The following is a 13,980-nucleotide window of genomic DNA, read 5'->3' as shown; positions in this document are numbered from 1 at the left end:
ATATTTATGTTTACATAATATAATGTTATTTTATTATTTTAATTTAATCTATGTTGATTACCGGTATATGAAAAGTGAACAGCATGAGTAGGATCATAAGATGAGATTATTTTGACCACTTTATTAAGTTTGTTTTGTAAAAAAGACTTTCTTTAAATCGAATTGCGTTTTGTATAAATTGTATCTTAATTTTAATCAATGTTTCATCAACCAATTGCCTGGAATTAATAAATAAGAAGCAAATATAGCAGACATATAATCAGGACGCGGAGGCGCCCGTGCGATCTCTTGCATTGCATTTCGTAGAGAAGACTTTACTCTGTGAAAATATGTATTTATTTTTGTCCCTGTGCGCCGATCGGGATTCTGGGGATACAACAGAGCCAATGGGCTATACGACTGACTTTAGCCGTTACATATCTTTGCTGCATTGGATCAATCTCCTTTCTAGAACAGGAGCTCTCTAGCCTCGCGGCAGCAGCGCCTTGCATCGCCAGACCTTATCAGCGGATAACTCTGTGTAACTTAACTTTGTGTTAGCCTACGTGTTGCCACACACATCAGCATAAATGCTCCTGATAAATTGTGTTATTAAAGCATTACCATTCACAATCCACTGTTAATTTAACATAAGCAAGCAGGGTGGTTTGCCATGAACGCGCGCTCTCTTGATAATTCTTAAAAAGCTGATATCAGTTCATCGCGATCTCACACATCTCTGTTATTATTAGTGAAGCTGACTGCATAATGAATCTTTCATAATATCTTTTATAATCCGAGGATTTGCCAGCATGCAGAATTCAGCACTGAACAAAAAGTCAGTTTTGAGCGGTGAGGGGATTCTATCTTAAAAGCCTCTGATTGGCCATTTCCGGTCCAGAAATCAACACACGTCTGTGATTGGCTACATCGCTCAACGCTGCAAACATGTTACAAATAGAAACTTTGGCCTGTAAATCGTTTCTATTTTGTTTTAGTTCTTCTTGTTGCGTTTCTGCAACAGATGAATAACAATTTATTCGTTTTTATATGTTTTATTCATAGATATTTATATTTAATCGTTTCATTCCCCCGCAGACCGCACACACATAGTGAGTGCATTAGGCTACCGCCCGCGCTCGCACTCGGCCATCACATCTAGTCCCGCGCAGCACGTCTCTAGATCACGGGCCCGGCCCGAGTATAGCGGGGGGAAATATCGGGCTCGGGAGAATCTAAGCTCTAAACAGGACAGAGTAACACGGCGGATATCGCTCATATACATGTTGTTGACGACGTATCTAAGGCGGCAGGCGTGTGTTGCTTAGTTCCAAAGTGCTGCGGGAAACCCTGTGTTACGCTAACACACCGGACACCTATTCAGCTGTTGTTCTGTGTGCTGTTGTGTAGCTGAATAACTTGCCTTTCCAGATTAAATGTCTTTTCTTGGTCTTGGATTTTGTGAAATAAATTTCTAAATAAATGCAACTTATAGTCCGATGCGACTTATATATGTTTTTTTCCTCTTCATGACGCATTTTTTGACCGATGCGACTTATACTCCGGAAAATACAGTAACAAGGACTCCGTAACAAACACTAGAACAGACAGGGTATATATACACACTAACACTAACAAGGTGATGGGAGACAGCTGTGTGCAATGAAACAATGAGTGACAGAACAGGATGAAGGGAAATGCAGTTAACACATGTAGGACACTGTGGGGGAAGAGGACCTCTACAACCAGACACTGTGACATAACCCCCCCTCTACGGAGCGGCTACCAGACGCTCCAAGACACAACTACAAAACAAAACAAGAGTCCAGGAGGCAGGTGGAACGGGCAAGAAACGGTGAAACAGACGACCCATCGGGCGGCCAGGGCGGAGACTTTCCCTCGGGCGGCCAAGGCCAGATCAACACTATCACACAGCAGAAGAGCGCCCACTAGAGGCCAGATCAACACTATCACACAGCAGAAGAGCGCCCTCTAGAGGCCAGATCAACACTATCACACAGCAGAAGAGCGCCCACTAGAGGCCAGATCAACACTATCACACAGCAGAAGAGCGCCCACTAGAGGCCAGATCAACACTATCACACAGCAGAAGAGCGCCCACTAGAGGCCAGATCAACACTATCACACAGCAGAAGAGCGCCCTCTAGAGGCCAGATCAACACTATCACACAGCACCAGAGCGCCCTCTAGAGGCCAGATCAACACTATCACACAGCAGAAGAGTGCCCTCTAGAGGCCAGATCAACACTATCACACAGCAGAAGAGCGCCCTCTAGAGGCCAGATCAACACTATCACACCGCACCAGAGCGCCCTCTAGAGGCCAGATCAACACTATCACACAGCAGAAGAGCGCCCACTAGAGGCCAGATCAACACTATCACACAGCAGAAGAGCGCCCTCTAGAGGCCAGATCAACACTATCACACAGCAGAAGAGTGCCCTCTAGAGGCCAGATCAACACTATCACACAGCACCAGAGCGCCCTCTAGAGGCCAGATCAACACTATCACACCGCACCAGAGCGCCCTCTAGAGGCCAGATCAACACTATCACACAGCAGAAGAGCGCCCACTAGAGGCCAGATCTACACTATCACACAGCACCAGAGCGCCCTCTAGAGGCCAGATCAACACTATCACACAGCAGAAGAGCGCCCTCTAGAGGCCAGATCAACACTATCACACAGCAGAAGAGCGCCCTCTAGAGGCCAGATCAACACTATCACACCGCACCAGAGCGCCCTCTAGAGGCCAGATCAACACTATCACACCGCACCAGAACGCCCTCTAGAGGCCAGATCAACACCATCACACAACAGAAGAGCGCCCTCTAGAGGCCAGATCAACACTATCACACAGCAGAAGAGTGCCCTCTAGAGGCCAGATCAACACTATCACACAGCACCAGAGCGCCCTCTAGAGGCCAGATCAACACTATCACACCGCACCAGAGCGCCCTCTAGAGGCCAGATCAACACTATCACACAGCAGAAGAGCGCCCACTAGAGGCCAGATCTACACTATCACACAGCACCAGAGCGCCCTCTAGAGGCCAGATCAACACTATCACACAGCAGAAGAGCGCCCTCTAGAGGCCAGATCAACACTATCACACAGCAGAAGAGCGCCCTCTAGAGGCCAGATCAACACTATCACACCGCACCAGAGCGCCCTCTAGAGGCCAGATCAACACTATCACACCGCACCAGAACGCCCTCTAGAGGCCAGATCAACACCATCACACAACAGAAGAGCGCCCTCTAGAGGCCAGATCAACACTATCACACAGCAGAAGAGCGCCCTCTAGAGGCCAGATCAACACTATCACACCGCACCAGAGCGCCCTCTAGAGGCCAGATCAACACTATCACACAGCAGAAGAGCGCCCTCTAGAGGCCAGATCAACACTATCACACCGCACCAGAGCGCCCTCTAGAGGCCAGATCAACACTATCACACAGCACCAGAGCGCCCTCTAGAGGCCAGATCAACACTATCACACCGCACCAGAGCGCCCTCTAGAGGCCAGATCAACACTATCACACAGCAGAAGAGCGCCCACTAGAGGCCAGATCAACACTATCACACAGCACCAGAGTGCCCTCTAGAGGCCAGATCAACACCATCACACAGCAGAAGAGCGCCCTCTAGAGGCCAGATCAACACCATCACACAGCAGAAGAGCGCCCTCTAGAGGCCAGATCAACACTATCACACAGCAGAAGAGCGCCCACTAGAGGCCAGATCTACACTATCACACAGCAGAAGAGTGCCCTCTAGAGGCCAGATCAACACTATCACACAGCAGAAGAGCGCCCTCTAGAGGCCAGATCAACACTATCACACAGCAGAAGAGCGCCCTCTAGAGGCCAGATCAACACTATCACACAGCAGAAGAGCGCCCTCTAGAGGCCAGATAAACACTATCACACAGCAGAAGAGTGCCCTCTAGAGGACAGATCAACACTATCACATAGCAGAAGAGCGCCCTCTAGAGGCCAGATCAACACTATCACACAGCAGAAGAGCGCCCTCTAGAGGCCAGATCAACACCATCACACAGCAGAAGAGCGCCCTCTAGAGGCCAGATCAACACTATCACACAGCACCAGAGCGCCCTCTAGAGGCCAGATCAACACTATCACACAGCAGAAGAGCGCCCTCTAGAAGCCAGATCAACACCATCACACAGCAGAAGAGCGCCCTCTAGAGGCCAGATCTACACTATCACACAGCAGAAGAGCGCCCTCTAGAGGCCAGATCAACACTATCACACAGCACCAGAGCGCCCTCTAGAGGCCAGATCTACACTATCACACAGCAGAAGAGCGCCCTCTAGAAGCCAGATCAACACTATCACACAGCAGAAGAGCGCCCTCTAGAGGCCAGATCAACACCATCACACAGCACCAGAGCACCCTCTAGAGGCCAGATCAACACCATCACACAGCAGAAGAGCGCCCTCTAGAGGCCAGATCTACACTATCACACAGCAGAAGAGCGCCCACTAGAGGCCAGATCAACACCATCACACAGCATAAGAGCACCCTCTAGAGGCCAGATCAACACTATCACACAGCAGAAGAGCACCCTCTAGAGGCCAGATCAACACTATCACACAGCAGAAGAGCGCCCTCTAGAGGCCAGATCAACACTATCACACAGCAGAAGAGCGCCCTCTAGAGGCCAGATCAACACCATCACACAGCAGAAGAGCGCCCTCTAGAAGCCAGATCAACACCATCACACAGCACCAGAGCACCCTCTAGAGGCCAGATCAACACCATCACACAGCAGAAGAGCGCCCTCTAGAGGCCAGATCAACACTATCACACAGCAGAAGAGCGCCCTCTAGAGGCCAGATCAACACTATTACACAGCACCAGAGCGCCCTCTAGAGGCCAGATCAACACTATCACACAGCAGAAGAGCGCCCTCTAGAGGCCAGATCAACACCATCACACAGCAGAAGAGCGCCCTCTAGAAGCCAGATCAACACCATCACACAGCACCAGAGCACCCTCTAGAGGCCAGATCAACACCATCACACAGCAGAAGAGCGCCCTCTAGAGGCCAGATCTACACTATCACACAGCAGAAGAGCGCCCTCTAGAGGCCAGATCAACACCATCACACAGCAGAAGAGCGCCCTCTAGAGGCCAGATCAACACCATCACACAGCAGAAGAGTGCCCTCTAGAGGCCAGATCAACACCATCACACAGCAGAAGAGTGCCCTCTAGAGGCCAGATCAACAATATCACACAGCAGAAGAGCGCCCTCTAGAGGCCAGATCAACACTATCACACAGCAGAAGAGTGCCCTCTAGAGGCCAGATCAACACTATCACACAGCAGAAGAGCGCTCTCTAGAGACCAGATCTACACCATCACACAGCAGAAGAGCGCCCTCTAGAGGCCAGATCAACACTATCACACAGCAGAAGAGCGCCCTCTAGAGGCCAGATCAACACTATCACACAGCAGAAGAGCGCCCTCTAGAGGCCAGATCAACACCATCACACAGCAGAAGAGCACCCTCTAGAGGCCAGATCAACACTATCACACAGCAGAAGAGCGCCCTCAAGAGGCCAGATCAACACTATCACACAGCAGAAGAGCGCCCTCCAGAGGCCAGATCAACACCATCACACAGCAGAAGAGCGCCCTCTAGAGGCCAGATCAACACTATCACACAGCAGAAGAGCGCCCTCTAGAGGCCAGATAAACACTATCACACAGCAGAAGAGTGCCCTCTAGAGGACAGATCAACACTATCACATAGCAGAAGAGCGCCCTCTAGAGGCCAGATCAACACTATCACACAGCAGAAGAGCGCCCTCTAGAGGCCAAATCAACACTATCACACAGCAGAAGAGCGCCCTCTAGAGGCCAGATCTACACTATCACACAGCACCAGAGCGCCCTCTAGAGGCCAGATCAACACCATCACACAGCAGAAGAGCGCCCTCTAGAGGCCAGATCAACACCATCACACAGCACCAGAGTGCCCTCTAGAGGCCAGATCTACACTATCACACAGCAGAAGAGTGCCCTCTAGAGGCCAGATCAACACTATCACACAGCATAAGAGCACCCTCTAGAGACCAGATCAACACCATCACACAACAGAAGAGCGCCCTCTAGAGGCCAGATCAACACTATCACACAGCAGAAGAGCGCCTCTAGAGGCCAGATCAACACTATCACACAGCAGAAGAGCACCCTCTAGAGACCAGATCAACACTATCACACAGCAGAAGAGCGCCCTATAGAGGCCAGATCAACACCATCACACAGCACCAGAGCACCCTCTAGAGGCCAGATCAACACCATCACACAGCAGAAGAGCGCCCTCTAGAGGCCAGATCAACACTATCACACAGCAGAAGAGCGCCCTCTAGAGGCCAGATCTACACTATCACACAGCAGAAGAGCGCCCTCTAGAGGCCAGATCAACACTATCACACAGCAGAAGAGCGCCCTCTAGAGGCCAGATCAACACTATCACACAGTAGAAGAGCGCCCTCTAGAGGCCAGATCAACACTATCACACAGCACCAGAGCACCCTCTAGAGGCCAGATCAACACCATCACACAGCAGAAGAGCACCCTCTAGAGGCCAGATCAACACCATCACACAGCAGAAGAGTGCCCTCTAGAGGCCGCCAGATCTACACTATCACACAGCAGAAGAGCGCCCTCTAGAGGCCAGATCTACACTATCACACAGCAGAAGAGCGCCCTCTAGAGGCCAGATCAACACTATCACACAGCAGAAGAGCGCCCTCTAGAGGCCAGATCTACACTATCACACAGCAGAAGAGCGCCCTCTAGAGGCCAGATCAACACTATCACACAGCAGAAGAGCGCCCTCTAGAGGCCAGATCAACACTATCACACAGCAGAAGAGCGCCCTCTAGAGGCCAGATCAACACTATCACACAGCACCAGAGCGCCCTCTAGAGGCCAGATCAACACTATCACACAGCAGAAGAGCGCCCTCTAGAGGCCAGATCTACACTATCACACAGCACCAGAGCGCCCTCTAGAGGCCAGATCAACACCATCACACAGCAGAAGAGCGCCCTCTAGAGGCCAGATCAACACCATCACACAGCACCAGAGTGCCCTCTAGAGGCTAGATCTACACTATCACACAGCAGAAGAGTGCCCTCTAGAGGCCAGATCTACACTATCACACAGCAGAAGAGCGCCCTCTAGAGGCCAGATCAACACTATCACACAGCATAAGAGCACCCTCTAGAGGCCAGATCAACACTATCACACAGCAGAAGAGTGCCCTCTAGAGGCCAGATCTACACTATCACACAGCAGAAGAGCGCCCTCTAGAGGCCAGATCAACACTATCACACAGCATAAGAGCACCCTCTAGAGGCCAGATCAACACTATCACACAGCAGAAGAGCGCCCTCTAGAGGCCAGATCAACACCATCACACAGCACCAGAGCACCCTCTAGAGGCCAGATCAACACCATCACACAGCAGAAGAGCGCCCTCTAGAGGCCAGATCAACACCATCACACAGCATAAGAGCACCCTCTAGAGGCCAGATCAACACTATCACACAGCAGAAGAGCGCCCTCTAGAGGCCAGATCAACACCATCACACAGCACCAGAGCACCCTCTAGAGGCCAGATCAACACTATCACACAGCAGAAGAGCGCCCTCTAGAGGCCAGATCAACACCATCACACAGCAGAAGAGCGCCCTCTAGAGGCCAGATCAACACTATCACACAGCAGAAGAGCGCCCTCTAGAGGCCAGATCAACACTATCACACAGCAGAAGAGTGCCCTCTAGAGGACAGATCAACACTATCACATAGCAGAAGAGCGCCCTCTAGAGGCCAGATCAACACTATCACACAGCAGAAGAGCGCCCTCTAGAGGTCAGATCAACACTATCACACCGCACCAGAGCGCCCTCTAGAGGCCAGATCAACACCATCACACCGCACCAGAGCGCCCTCTAGAGGCCAGATCAACACTATCACACAGCAGAAGAGTGCCCTCTAGAGGCCAGATCAACACTATCACACAGCAGAAGAGCGCCCTCTAGAGGCCAGATCTACACTATCACACAGCAGAAGAGCGCCCTCTAGAGGCCAGATCTACACTATCACACAGCAGAAGAGCGCCCTCTAGAGGTCAGATCAACACTATCACACCGCACCGGAGCGCCCTCTAGAGGCCAGATCAACACCATCACACAGCAGAAGAGCGCCCTCTAGAGGTCAGATCAACACTATCACACCGCACCGGAGCGCCCTCTAGAGGCCAGATCAACACTATCACACAGCAGAAGAGCGCCCTCTAGAGGCCAGATCAACACTATCACACCGCACCGGAGCGCCCTCTAGAGGCCAGATCAACACCATCACACAGCAGAAGAGCGCCCTCTAGAGGCCAGATCAACACTATCACACAACAGAAGAGCGCCCTCTAGAGGCCAGATCAACACCATCACACCGCACCAGAGCGCCCTCTAGAGGCCAGATCAACACTATCACACAGCAGAAGAGCGCCCTCTAGAGGCCAGATCAACACTATCACACAGCAGAAGAGCACCCTCTAGAGGCCAGATCAACACTATCACACAGCACCAGAGCGCCCTCTAGAGGCCAGATCAACACCATCACACAGCAGAAGAGCGCCCTCTAGAGGCCAGATCAACACTATCACACAGCACCAGAGCGCCCTCTAGAGGCCAGATCTACACTATCACACAGCAGAAGAGCGCCCTCTAGAGGCCAGATCAACACCATCACACAGCAGAAGAGCGCCCTCTAGAGGCCAGATCAACACCATCACACAGCAGAAGAGCGCCCTCTAGAAGCCAGATCAACACTATTACACAGCACCAGAGCGCCCTCTAGAGGCCAGATCAACACTATCACACAGCAGAAGAGCGCCCTCTAGAGGCCAGATCAACACTATCACACAGCAGAAGAGCGCCCTCTAGAGACCAGATCAACACTATCACACAGCAGAAGAGCGCCCTCTAGAAGCCAGATCAACACTATTACACAGCACCAGAGCGCCCTCTAGAGGCCAGATCAACACTATCACACAGCAGAAGAGCGCCCACTAGAGGCCAGATCAACACCATCACACAGCAGAAGAGCGCCCTCTAGAAGCCAGATCAACACTATTACACAGCACCAGAGCGCCCTCTAGAGGCCAGATCAACACTATCACACAGCAGAAGAGCGCCCTCTAGAGGCCAGATCAACACTATCACACAGCAGAAGAGCGCCCTCTAGAGACCAGATCAACACTATCACACAGCAGAAGAGCGCCCTCTAGAAGCCAGATCAACACTATCACACAGCAGAAGAGCGCCCTCTAGAGGCCAGATCAACACCATCACACAGCAGAAGAGCGCCCTCTAGAGGCCAGATCAACACTATCACACAGCACCAGAGCGCCCTCTAGAGGCCAGATCAACACCATCACACAGCAGAAGAGCGCCCTCTAGAGGCCAGATCAACACCATCACACCGCAACACTGTGTGACGTGACACACACCCGCTACCCACACACACAGGACAATGGAGGAAATCGAGTGTATGCTGTTTTACATAATATTAGTAATGGGTATATCACGCAATCTCTGGCCAAACTATTTAAAAATGTCGGGGTTATTCAGGATACTCCGTCTGGCCTGTGCAATGATGACGCAGTGAATAGTGACGATTCTCTCTGACCAATCAGCAGTCTGCCATGTTTTCACGTCACATTTTATTATCGCCTCAGCTCGCCTCGGCTCGCTTAGAACCTCGCCGGAGGTGATACGAAATAAAGTACCTGGAAGCAGTTACAGGTACAACTTTTACACCGTGAAAAACCAAACAAAGGCGAGTCGAGGCGAGGCGAGCTGGTACTGTGTAGTGGAGAAGCGCCATAACATCAATGAAATTATGTGTTCATTTACACACACACACACTCTCAGACAGACACACACACACTCTCAGACACACACACACACACTCTCAAGACACACAAACACACACACACTCTCAGACACATCTCAGGCACACACTCTCAGACACACACACACATCTCTCAGACACACAGACACACACACACTCTCTTAGACACACAGACACACAGACACACACACACACACACGCTCTCTCTCTCTCTCTCTCTCTCTCTCTCTCTCTCTCTCTCTGACACACGTACACACACACACACACACTCTCTCTCTTTCTTTCTCTCTCTCTCTCTCTCACACACACACACACACACACAAACACACACACTCTCTCTCTCTCTCTCTCTCTCTCTCACACACACACACACACACACACACTCTCTCTCTCTCTCTCTCTCTCTCTCTCACACACACACACACACACACACACACAGATGTCCAGGCCGTCTGCAGATACTGTGAGAAACATCAAAGTGGAGATACTGGGGAAACTGCAGGGGATAAAGCTCTGTATAGTGTGCAGTTGTCAGGAGCTGGAAGTCAATTACAAAAAACTAAAGTATGAACTCTTTTCCTTAAAAGCAGGCAGAGCAGAGAGAGCTTCTCATGCTATTTAAAGCGTTATGAAGCGACACCAGGGTCATACATTACATAAATAAGCTGTTAAAAATAACAAAAACAGAATAAACTCATTAAAACTGAAACGAAACCAAATTAAACCTAAACATGCATTTAAATAAAACTTCATTTTTTTAAAGTCACAACAAAATCACAAAAACATAAACTGAAATTAAAATATAAAATATACCGGTAACTGAAAACTAACATTAAAATATTGCTACAGACTATGATAGTATAGGCGATAAATCACAGTAAAATAAAATAACTCGTGAAAATATGAATGACATTGCATTAAAATATCAAACCAAGTGGCATATGCAAACAAACAGCTTTTCTCAGAAATACTACATTATCATAAATCCTGCAATACTACAAGTGTGATTTAATCATCTAGCCTATACACTGTATCTGTACCAACAAACGCAGAACAAATATACCCTTCAGAAGTTCACAAATACTCCACCCTGGGCCAACAAGCACACTCACTCCAGTCGAGCAGAGAAACCATCATCTCCAGTCAGAGCTGCTGACCTTTGAAACTCTTAATGGCCTGATATCGTAAGACCTTAATCTAAACTGCAGTGTTATCTCTGCATATTCAAATGAAAGCTGCTCACTGGTCATGGGTGAGCATGTCATGTGACCCTGAGGAGATCATGTGACCTCTCGTGGAGAGTTGGAGTAAGTGGATTAAAGCCTTTCACTTACAGAGGCAGGACTGGCTTCCATTGCTCTGGGAAGTCTGCTAGGGTGTAACAGTGTTGACACAGCAAACACTGCTGTGTGTTTCAGGGCTGCACAACCTGCGGTCTTAGTGAAATGTAATAAAATAAAGGACTCTGGGTGCATATTTGACAGTCAGAGATGACCAACCAGGCACGAATTCTGTAACATTAACCAGACAAAATGTTCATCGTTACCACCAAAATACCGTATTTATACCATATTTATTACAGAACAACTGTGTAGGTAACGTGGATTTATCCAACTGCAAATATATAAAAAGGTTTCACACAAAATATTCAAGCCTGGGTTCTACATCAAAAACGAACTCTAATCTAATAAAAAAGCGTGACAACTTGCCCTGATGTAACTCTTGTTAGCTATGGCACAGTAGAAGGCACCTTGGGCACATAGCCAGCCTAGGGTGCCAGACGGCTTTAACTCTCCCAGGGGCAAACTCCACAGCTGATGGAACGAGGACCTCTTCCCCGAAGCCTTCTTAGCCTCAGGTCCGCAGGTCCGTCTTGTTATCTGAAGGCTTCAAGCGGGAACAATGTCTGCGTTGCCAAGCTCTTTGAGCTCTAGAAGCGACGCTCTCTCTCTGTGCCTGTACGAGGAGCTCGCGGGCGGCTGTGGCCCCTGCCGGCGTCCTTCTGGGACCTCGAGCGACGAGGGAGATCTGCTTAAAGGCGGAAGATTGTTTCTGCTCCTGGAAACTGTGGGCGACCGAATTAACAGCATCGCCAGAAGGTGAGAGCGGGGCATCAAGGAGACCAGAAGGTGAGAGCGGGGCATCAAGGAGACCAGAAGGTGAGAGCGGGGCATCAAGGAGACCAGAAGGTGAGAGCGGGGCATCAAGGAGACCTGAAGGTGAGAGCGGGGCATCAAGGAGACCAGAAGGTGAGAGCGGGGCATCAAGAAGACCAGAAGGTGAGAGGGGGGCATCAAGGAGACCTGAAGGTGAGAGCGGGGCATCAAGGAGACCTGAAGGTGAGAGCGGGGCATCAAGAAGACCAGAAGGTAAGAGCGGGGCATCAAGGAGACCAGAAGGTGAGAGCGGGGCATCAAGGAGACCTGAAGGTGAGAGCGGGGCATCAAGGAGACCAGAAGGTGAGAGCGGGGCATCAAGGAGACCTGAAGGTGAGAGCGGGGCATCAAGGAGACCTGAAGGTGAGAGCGGGGCATCAAGAAGACCAGAAGGTAAGAGCGGGGCATCAAGGAGACCAGAAGGTGAGAGCGGGGCATCAAGGAGACCAGAAGGTGAGAGCGGGGCATCAAGGAGACCAGAAGGTGAGAGCGGGCATCAAGGAGACCATAAGGTGAGAGCGGGGCATCAAGGAGACCAGAAGGTGAGAGCGGGGCATCAAGGAGACCTGAAGGTGAGAGCGGGGCATCAAGGAGACCAGAAGGTGAGAGCGGGGCATCAAGAAGACCAGAAGGTGAGAGGGGGGCATCAAGGAGACCAGAAGGTGAGAGCGGGGCATCAAGGAGACCAGAAGGTGAGAGCGGGGCATCAAGGAGACCAGAAGGTGAGAGCGGGGCATCAAGAAGACCAGAAGGTGAGAGGGGGGCATCAAGGAGACCAGAAGGTGAGAGCGGGGCATCAAGGAGACCAGAAGGTGAGAGCGGGGCATCAAGGAGACCAGAAGGTGAGAGCGGGGCATCAAGGAGACCAGAAGGTGAGAGCGGGGCATCAAGGAGACCAGAAGGTGAGAGCGGGGCATCAAGGAGACCAGAAGGTGAGAGCGGGGCATAAAGGAGACCAGAAGGTGAGAACGGGGCATCAAGGAGACCAGAAGGTGAGAGCGGGGCATCGAGGAGGAAAGCCCTGTCCTTCTCCTTGATTCCAGACAGTTTTAGCCAGAGATGTCTCTCCATTGCTACCAAAGCTGCCATAGAGTGGCCGCTGGCCCGGGCCATCTCCTTGGTAACCCGGAGAGACAGGTCTGCAGCCCAACGCAGTTCTCTGATGTCATCAGGGGTAGGCCACTCGTCTCTGCCCACCAAAGCAGAAGTAGTACAGCAGGGTGTGGTGGGCAGCGCCGGGGCTTTCAGGGATGATGCAGCATCAGGAGAGAGGCAGCTGGCTAAAGCCTCCTCCACCCGCGGCATCATCCCATAACCGTTCTCTCTCGCCCTCAATATATTGTTGTACCTGTCCTGCAGAAAGCGCTCATCAAACTTGCTTTTACTTCTTGCCTTTGGCCAACTGATGTTAAGTCAAACTCTACGAGCTCCTCGTACACAGGGACATGAAGCGGCGAGCTTTCTTCAATCTCCCCCGTGCCGATGCGGAGCACATCCACTTGCTCAGAAGCAGAAAGCTCAAGCAACGGACTCTCACCCCGAGCGGAAGAAGCCGCTGAGTGTGAGAGCGTCAGCTCCATCTGCGAGCCCCACGATCTGAGCTGCCCCGCCCGGGCCCGAGCTGCGGGACACGCTGGCCGGCCTCGTTGAACATGGGCAGGCGGGAGCACAGCACTCTGATGGGTAGTGCTTTACAGTTAGCGCAGGCAGCTCCCTCGAGAGTACACAAGCAGTATACACAAAGATCGTGTGTGTGTCCCCACCCGTGATGGATCTTGGACAGGGATGCCCAGTGTTTATACAGCTCGCACGCCATTTTTTTCTTTTAATAATAACTCCTCTAACAGACAGAGAGCAGTAAATCAGAC

At 51.0% G+C, this 13,980-nt stretch overlaps 1 protein-coding gene across 3 annotated transcripts in view; it reads right to left on the bottom strand.

Moving 5' to 3' along the window:
- Positions 1 to 13,980, bottom strand: part of jakmip1 (janus kinase and microtubule interacting protein 1) — a gene marked incomplete at its 3' end in the record, with an annotated part of 77,090 nt that overhangs the window by 52,754 nt on the left and 10,356 nt on the right. Inside the window, exon 1 of one of the 3 annotated variants that reach the window (XM_079631197.1) lies at positions 11,069 to 11,164. The exons of the other annotated variants lie outside the window; for them this stretch is intronic. Of the gene's footprint in view, positions 1 to 11,068; positions 11,165 to 13,980 lie in introns of those variants that run through there. 3 annotated transcript variants of the gene reach the window in all.

Source organism: Phoxinus phoxinus (assembly GCF_949152265.1).
Source record: "Phoxinus phoxinus genome assembly, chromosome: 12".
NCBI lineage: Eukaryota > Metazoa > Chordata > Actinopteri > Cypriniformes > Leuciscidae > Phoxinus > Phoxinus phoxinus.
The sequence above is the reverse complement of the archived record's forward strand: the minus strand, read 5'-3'. Positions and strand labels throughout refer to the sequence as shown.